This window comes from Macrosteles quadrilineatus, unplaced genomic scaffold (genome assembly GCF_028750875.1).
Source record: "Macrosteles quadrilineatus isolate MER2022 unplaced genomic scaffold, UCM_ALF_1.0 Scaffold_298__1_contigs__length_111202, whole genome shotgun sequence".
NCBI lineage: Eukaryota > Metazoa > Arthropoda > Insecta > Hemiptera > Cicadellidae > Macrosteles > Macrosteles quadrilineatus.
The window spans coordinates 74,749-84,486 of NW_026542891.1; the positions used below are offsets into that span (position 1 = coordinate 74,749).

At 33.1% G+C, this 9,738-nt stretch overlaps 1 long non-coding RNA gene across 1 annotated transcript; it reads right to left on the bottom strand.

The window, feature by feature from the left end:
* Positions 1–2,429: 2,429 nt before the first annotated feature.
* Positions 2,430–7,953, bottom strand: LOC128982415 (uncharacterized). The gene is made up of 2 exons (XR_008489666.1): positions 7,892–7,953; positions 2,430–3,018 (listed from the first exon to the last, which is right to left on the bottom strand). It is a non-coding gene; the product is annotated as an uncharacterized LOC128982415 (long non-coding RNA).
* Positions 7,954–9,738: the final 1,785 nt, after the last annotated feature.

A 9,738-nucleotide genomic window follows, 5' to 3' on the forward strand; every position in this document is an offset into this window, starting at 1 on the left:
ATTTGAAAATGCTTAGTTAACCCCTACTCCCACTTGATCTAACAATTTTCTAAATTCACCAAGGTCATATCAAGAAGGTTGCCGAAAACCGATTTCAAATTTCTCAAATGGTTAAAAAGTTAAGGGGGGGCGGTGACAGTTACTTTTCAGTCACCCTTTATACTTATATTGAATTTCATTTATTTATCTTGTAAGTTTAGTTTTGAAAATGATAAGGAAAAGTTCTTGGACAATGCAATGCTTATTTACAAACCAAAGTTACTTAACATACAAGTCAAGTTGAAATTGTTATGTCCCTCCAGAATATCAGTAATACCTTATCCTTCTATAAACATATTAAATATCAACGCAGTCTTCATCCAGGAGGCTCAGACAACAGCTGTCGCGAGGTACGTGCCTTTACTGTTAGATCTGGGGAACAAAACTGAAATTGTAATATTTGTTTTTCAAATTGTTAAAATTTCCTTAAAGAAAACATTTATAACTTTTAAACTTCAATAGGCTTATGATCTAGTTAAAATCTGAGATAATTCTTAAATAATTTTAAATTATATGATAGATGAATGTAAGAATAATATTGGGTTCAACCAATTACAGAAAATTATAATAAACGAATATTCCGTTCTGCGTAAAAACACTATAATGTAATGTTTTATTTTGCTTTGAAAGCTTTATAACACGAATAACTTTAAAAGCTTTTAGCTAGGAATATAATACCTAGGATTAACGTGTTTTATGATTCACTAAACTTAAATAAATTTTTATTGGTATAAGTATAGTTTGGTCATTATTATAGAAACACGCAATGAATAATTGTAGCACTTGCTCGTCCTTTATGATTTTATTCTTGAAAAGTCAATATTATAATACAAACTTAAAGCAGGCTGAGCAGGGGATTTAAGTCTTTTGTTGTATTCAGTTTTCAGTCAAATTTTGGGCTACATAGATCTTTAAATCCCCATGTTATGTTAGACTACTATTTTATATAAATAATTTATTTAAATTTGTTTCATCGGTTGGATTTCATAACAAAGATAAGACAAACTGTGGTAAGTATGTTTTTTTTGATCCAATTAATTATTTTCAAAAGCTATTTTCAAAAACTTTGATTGTTATACGCAAAGAAATATAGTTTAACTACTTTAAATTGAGGGTCCAGAAATTCTTTTTATATCCTAGCTGTTGTGAGTACCAGTTTTTATCACGAAATCTCAATACCACCTTGAAAACAACGGACATTATTCGTGCAATGCATAGTGGTGTTTGCGTTTGTTTAAGCGTACTTTATTGGGCGAGAGTAATGGTAAAGTTTGGTTATCTCAGACATTCACAGACACTCTCATTGTGGACGAAACCTGACAGGTTGAATTAAGCTAAGTTTACAATGAAATTCTCCAATGCTAAAGGAAATGGGCAGATTCAGTGAGAATGTACAGATTAAATCTTAGGCATAAGCTTGAATACATCAGTTTTTAAGATAAAGTGTTATGTATTCGCATGGAATAACCATTATTTTCTACAGTATTTAAACTATTTGAATACAGTCAAAACGTTTATCGGTATAGTATTTACCTAAAATTGTTGCAAAAATATACAGTTACAGACTGTAGACAGATGACAAAGGCTTGGATTTATTTTACAGTGTGGTCTGTAGAGACTACTTTTTCGGTTCTCTGATCGCAAATAAGTAAAACGAATCAATCCATTACGGTTTGGGTCTTTTATTTGTAATTAATTTGTTGTATCTTTATTACAAGATTGTGAAGTTCTTTAGCCACATGTTGCTACAGAAGAAAACACGACTAGGTGAGATATAACGAGCAAAAAGTTCATAATCTCTTTAGACGGCACTCAATGCAAACCTTGCAATCTCACACTAATAAATGTGGTAATATCCCATTATTGATCAATTTGAGAACTTTTTCAGATATTTTCTTGTGATATGACACCTAAGAAACCGGCATTCTTTGTGCAAAAAAGTATGCTTTGTGATTCAATTATATTCCTTAACAAATAAAAAGTTATTCATTTTCTGCAAGGTTCATGTTTTTTTTTTGTCCTAGGACGCTAGGCACGAGCCCGGAATTGTTTTTCACATTACTTCGGGCTAAACCTAGGGGTTACGGCATTACCACTTAGATATAATCCATTGGTGATTTGGCGGTATTTGAACCCAGGACCCCAGGAACCGGAGTCCCGCGCTCTAACCACTAGACCAGCTCGCTCCCATACAGTTAAGCATACAGTACTACATAACTGTATTGAAGGTTATATTTTGATTCAAAATTAAGCCACAACCTCCACAAACGAATTCGTCATTACTGTTCCAAAGTTAAATTTGTCAAACTATTATTATAATTTAAATACGTGATTCTAATCTTGTTGGTATATAATGATCTTAACTGGGATGTTGAAAAAAAAACATACAAGCAAGATAAACCAACGTTTATTGTAAAGATCAAATCCCTGTCAATCTGATTGAATCTAGCATTCGCCCTTCTTTTTTCTTAGCGATGTTATTGTCGTGACGAAATCAGTCCAGTCCTCTTTGTTTCTCACAGTGATGGTCATTACTAACTTATCTTCGAAAAATTCTCTAGTTATCCAATAAATAGAATAATCATCATTGGTCTCAATGGTCAACTTGTTGCCCTCTATGGAGTAGGTAGTGGCAGAGTTTCTCCAAGGAGATTCTTTTTTTTCTCCCAAGACTATCGGAATGTCAAACGAGACGAATGAACCCCTCAGTATAGAACAGGCTCGCATATGAAGATGAAGATTGTTACCTTTCTCTCTCAGCTTAATAACAACAGTCTTCATAAATTTAGTTACCCCCTCTTATGAATTTGCCAAATTTTGCTATTTCCAACGCCTTGTCCACGTTTGTGCCTTGATACTTCTCTACGTATTCCATTCCCAGAAATGGTTTGAGAGTTTTCGCTGGTGATTCCGAAGACGGTTCTGCAATGGCGGCTGCTAGTAGGCCTACCATCACCAACACGAAGACACTCAACATCACTGTAACATAATGTGCCATTTTATTTCATTTTATTTTCAGTTTATTTGTGTTTTTCTACGAAAGTGGAATTTTTTACGTTTTGAAAGGGAACTTTCCAAACCCTGGTATTGTTATTATCTAACGTCGACCTTTTGTTATTAATTCATAGCCCAATGACAAATGGCATCTGGGTCTGGAAATGATCTTGCTTGGACAAAGTTTTACTAGAATTGTATGATTAAAATATTTTTCATCTAGTTGTAAATTTGAGAAAACTGTTCTTTTGAGAAAATTATGAAATTAAATTGATTAAAAAAATAACAAAATTTAGCATGAAAGTCTTGAATGTTCCATGGAAAGCACATGTCTAGATGTAGATGTTGAGGCAAGAAAAGGTGTGATCTAATTGGCAGAAATGTTCCGGAACGTTTAGCCAATGAGAGAACAAATCCACAGTAAGCATGATTTTCCTAGACTCACCTTCATTCTCAGTCTGTCTTGTGTTAAAGTAGTTTGTTACTTTTTGCATGTGATTATGGTAAAGATTAATGCTCTTTTGAAATCTCCCTTTGGGTAAGTCAATTTCAAATACTTATTATATTTGTCTTGCTAAACCAAATCTCAATAAAATAAACGAAATTTAATGTTTTGTCACAAGTTTGTTTGAAGTTTCAATAGCCTTTGTTATCTTGAATTCACTTGTACTTTAACAGAATTGTAATTAAAATTGAATACCAATGAGATTTAATTTTTTGAGCTGACAAAAATTCAATGAATTTGACGAATTAGTCAAATTTACCTGATTTTATGAATTTAACAGAATATTAATGCATACTGAGAAATCAATTAAAAAAGTTGAAATTAAATGACTGAAAGAACCCCTCCATAAAAAAGATAAAATAAAGTGTTCTAAGAACATTTATTTGATTTAATAAAATTCGAAGGATGAAAAAGATAGGAATTTTAATTTACTGATTTTACCTTCATCAAAACATTTTATTTAAACTTTATACAATATCTAAGTTACGTGTAAGGTTACTGGGAAGAAATTATAAAGAGTAACCCTACAATATAGACCCATTGCATTTAATGATAATGAACCCCCGCTGCAGCAAACCTTCCGACTAAGAGACTTTCCATTTGTCTGGATTGATTTTCAATTAATCTATTAAATTAGCATTTATGTTTAACGAGTACCTAGGTTAGCTGCTACAGGGAAACTTATAAAGTGTGTTTTTTATATCAATTGCTGAGTATGAAATAAATAAATCCGCCAAGTTTGATCAAAATATATACAAAAACTAGGCAAGTACAACATTTTACAATATACTCCATGCGAATAACATGGGAATTTTAAATTAATTGTTTTTTAATTTTCTACGTTACCTATCACCGTACAAAAACACTTCGATATACAAAATTTTTAGTTTTTTTTCAGCTCTTTAAAAATGTTTAGAGAAAAATTGATAAAGTTTGTCTTTTAAGCGTAAAAATCTGTAAAACCAATTTTTACTCCATAAAATCCCCCGTTAAACCCTGTTCCCATATACCGATCATGCTGGTTCGCGAAATCATTCAAGTTTATTCCACCTTACACCTTCAAACCAAATTTTATCAAAATCGGACAAAACTTAAGCAGCGGCTACACTTGCCCGATTCGGTCCGGTCCGGTTCGTTTCGGTCCGGCCCGAATTTGTGAGGGGTGGCTACACTTGTACGAATCGTTTCGGTCCGGCCGGAAGAGGTAGCTACACTTGTACGATATTTTGTAGGACACACACGAGCACGGGGCACAAGTACTGCAATACAGAAAGAGTTTAGTCAGGACCGATTAACCGAATAGGCACGGTAGGCACGTGCCTAGGGCGCGAGGCAATTGGCTTTTTTGGGGGGTACAAAGAAAATGAAAAATAAAAAAAATGTTGGTTGTATTTGCTTGCAATTGCGGTAAACTTCCTATAATCCCTCGCGGCCGTGTAGACATTGTAATCGTCTCCCAATATTGCGGCAAAATTCAGACTATTTTCCGCGATCGTGTAGACATAATTATCGTCTTCCATGATCGAGCAATATATGAACATGATTTCCTAAGTTCTTAGGCCTAAATTCCTACAAATAACTATTTTTCCTAATTTAATTCATCACTTTCGTAGCCGAGTGCTCACGGAACCACCCGATCCTCATCCGAATTTCGGGAGTAGGTGGCTACACTTACCCGATTCGGTCCGGTCCGCCCCGAATGCTTCCGCCAAAGCGGATGAATGCTCCCTGGACGATTGTTCCGCGCCGAACCGGACCGTACCGGACCGAATCGGGTAAGTGTAGCCACCTCCATTTAAAAACATGGGAAGCATTGTTCCGCATTTTGGAGGACCGGACCGAACCGGACCGAATCGGGTAAGTGTAGCCGCTGCTTTTACTCAAGTTATCGTCCGGATGGACACACACACACACTACGGCAACAGATACTTCCCTATACTGAAATTCGCTAAAATGTATCAAAGATGCGTAGTGTACACATATGCGAAGTGGGCTATGCAGACCAAAATTCTACGTACCAAAATATGTCGCAAACCTAAACAACTATTACATAATATTTCAAAAATACCGACTCAAAGCCCTATGATGTTATTTTAAAATACCCCTAACGCAGCAAAAAAGTAATTTGAATTTACATTTTTATCTTCACTTTTATACTTTCAGTCCATTTTCACTATAATATCACCTTAAAGATGTTAGATTTATTAACTATTTAATGACATTTGTTCAAAAAGTACTTAGGTTTGCTGTACCAAAGTTCTTCAAAATCGGATGCTTTTTCGTTTGCTTAAAACATATTATCCAGTCTGTATATGCATTTGAACGGATGGTGTTTTTTTGCCTCTGGGACGTCAAAACGAAAAATTTAAATCGGTGCCTGGTCCAGGTCGCCAGGTCCTCTTTGAGGTCTGTGAGACATACTGTGATAGCTTATCCCTTAAATGGGAAATTCACCAAATAAAAAATCATTGTAATTGTATAATGTAATTATAATAACTGCATCAAAGTATAAATGTATAATTGTAATGAATGGGTTGCCTTGGTGAATTCCCGAGTTTAAACGAACTCCCAAATCAAATAGTAACACGGAACCGAATTTAAAACATTTTTCATCCTAATTGAATGGAAAAAAAATAATTGTATTAATCCAAATTTCTATAAAGGATCTCATGTTCAAGTTGTAGCCTATTCGTATTCCATGCAAACTAGTTACTAAATTACAGTTGAAGTCGGTTTTGCAGTTCTTAACATACCTTAACCGAAAAAAGTGTCTAGGAGAAATATGTCTACCTACACCATGTTTTGTGAAAATGTTAAATTATTTAATTGACAAAAGTTTTGTTAACGATAACTTTTTCTTATAGTAGGCATAGTGGAGTAATTAGCACATACCAGGCCTACTGGGTCTGTTTATATCATTTTAAGCTGTTAGCTTGAAAACCGAGCATTGCTATAGCGTGTGTCGATTTGTTCAGGAGGTTTACAATATAAAACATAAAACAACTGTATTAATTATTTCCAGCAGATTTTGATTTTAATTAAGGACAATAATATTATAAAATGTTGTCTAAAGTATGTAATAAAAGGAATTTTATGAAAACATTTAATCATACTAAGGAATTGGTTCTATTTGTCCAACCTTTTTAACAATTTTCTCATATTAAGTTATTAAGAACTATTGTATAAACTGGAATAACGCACAACTGTCATATATATAAAAAAAAATTAGCATTTTAAAACAGAATGCCAGAAGAAATAGTTCGAGAAAAGGATGTTTATATCTATAATTCTATTTCTACGCCGATGGCATCAAAGCTTAGAATTGTTAAGTTACGTTAGTCCACACCCTCAGGTTTACTAAGGTCACTTTGGTCTCGTTGTTAATGCACATAATGCAAAATGTTTCCCCGGGAAGAATGTATTTAACTGTTCTCTAAAATATAAAAAGGCACATAAGAATCTGTTGAGATACCCTTTGTTCTTAGAAAAATCACTACAGTAGTACCATGACCAAGATATATTTTGTTATATTATGTTATATTCTGATATCATACTTGTTTTGTAAAGGCCCAACAAAATTAGTTTAAAGGTGTTATTTTATTGTGGCACCTTGTCGTGTTTAGTATGAAGGTAGAACATTTAAACCATATGATTGGGTACGTTATTTTCTGAAAATGGAGTCAACCATTTAAAAAGGAGCAAAAACAATCGTTGCAAATAAATTAAGACTTCGTTTATATTTATGTTTCATAATATCATATAGATTAGTTACAGTGTAAATATACATACACAGACCTCTGGCAATTGTTAGTATAATCAAAAAGGATAATAAAATATCCATAAGGTTACAGAAGTTTACTCTGAATACGCTATGTTGTAAACAACTGTAACTGTAATATATCTACATGGCAAAAGGAATACTCCACCTGATTGGATGATTGGATGTTTATTTAGGACAGTTTTACCAATTAAAATGGAATACCTAGTAGTAGTATTTTATGCATCAAGAAATAAAGTTAAACCTCGTAACTGCAGTTTATACATGTTCAAATTGTAAAAAGATATTGTAATATCTTCAAATTGCACAACTTGCATCCTGGCAAGGTTATGTAAACCATCCTTATATTAATCATTGAAATAAGATTTAATCTATAATTCATCGTTTAAATGCTTATAAGGTTTTTTTAATGAATTTAACTTGAATGTAGTATTTAAATTGAATGTAGTATGTTTGTAATACCTAACCTAATGTAAATAACATTGGTTATACCAACCATAACACAATTTATGCTTGATTAGATATAATAATATGAAAAAAATAGTAAACTTAATAATTTACATTATTAATAATACCTGCAACGACCTCTACAGCAAAATAAGATACTACACTGTTTGTCAAAGTCCGTTAGTTAACTGGCAAAGTGAAAAACAAGTAAATTACATGATGCCAATGAAGTAATTTTAACAATCATCATGTCGAAAACAAGTCACAAGTGTAACCTATTAATCTGACTCATGATCGAAAACAACATTTATAGCCTACAGAAAGTCAGCGAAATAAAAATCATGAGCGAATTGTAGCAATATTATTGCGGTATCTATTTAAAATAGTGCTAAATTGTATTTTATTTGTATATGTTAAAAATTACAATTACAATTTAACACAGGACTAGCAACCTGAGTCACTTCCTGAATTCAAAACCCGTGATTTGATTTGTCGTTGATAAGGTTTAAAAAGATCATTTCTCATTATATCCCTATTATTTGCATTGCGAGCCCTATTATTTTGATTGCGTGCGCGATCTTATCAAGGTATCTTAGAAAAATTACAAATAGGCCTACTAATGAAACATAATATCACAACACAAAAACTAACGTAACACATTTTCTTCTTTACATTTATAAAAATAACATTACCTACAAAGTTTTACTTGAATTCACTGAAACATCACCAACCAGATAGCCCTATCTTCTTATGGATGTAAACAACTATGTATCATGACCATCTGTTTTGATGTAAACAAATGTAAACTTGAAAAAGTTCAGATGATTGACAACAGAATTCAGCACAAACTATGAAATTTTGAAAGCCTATAGGACGAAGGGCTTTCACGGGATATAATCCAAACATGTAAAAGGCACATCTAGATGATAAATATTTAAATTGATACCCAATATGCCTATAAAAATTAATATTTAGGGGTCAATTTGCTGCACATGAAAATCCAACAAATTCTTATAATAATATAGATATGTAACATACATTTTTATACAGGTGCAAAAAAGTATAACTCCCTAGAAAGTAACTAAAAACTGTTATTGTTGTTCCATCAAAATAAAGTAAGTGTCGATCTGATTCGTGCCATTCCGGAACGATCTCGCTTGGATTCGAACCAGTGACCTTCGGATTTGAAGGTGAGCACTATAATCACTCGACTAACCAGACAGTTAACTGTTAAGTGCTGATATAAACTACTGACTTCTGTAGGGTATTTTGACGTGTTAACCAAGACTCTTTAATCTTGGGTTGGGCCTCTAGTTAACCGGCGTGACTAGTCAATATTTTTTTAATTAATTTTTTTTCCAAGGATGCTAGGATCTAGGTCGGGATAAATTTTCACATTTCTATTTTTCTTTTTCAGAGGTTAAGTGGTAGAGAGAGGTTAAGTGGTAGAGAGGACTTGCTAGTCCTAACTTCGCCTCTTAAGTAAAGACATTTTTCATTTCATTTCATTTCTTCAGGCTAGACTTAGGGGTTTTGGCATTATCTCTTAGATACAACTAGTTGTTCGGATTTGAACCCGGAACATCAGGGACCTAAGTTCCGCGCCCTCTCACTAGTAAATAGTCAAAATATCCACTGAATTTAAATAGTAATGATATCAGTGTAACTACATTTAATTTAAAAGTCAAAAACGTAATATGCCAATATCAATCGAAAGAGTGCTGATAATATAGATTAAAATGTGTGTTTTTATACATATACATAGCCCCCACGCCAGATCATTGAAGAGTAGTAAGTACTTCATTTTGACTGGGTATACATTTTTGGCCGCCATCTTGGATCCGCCATATTGGATACAAAGCTTATTTTCAAATGTAAAGGTAGGGTTGTGACCCATCGTTTTAAACTAGATTTCTATGCTGAATACGATGCTGCAATTCGTTTTAAAAAATCTTGATCCATTCTAAAGTTATGA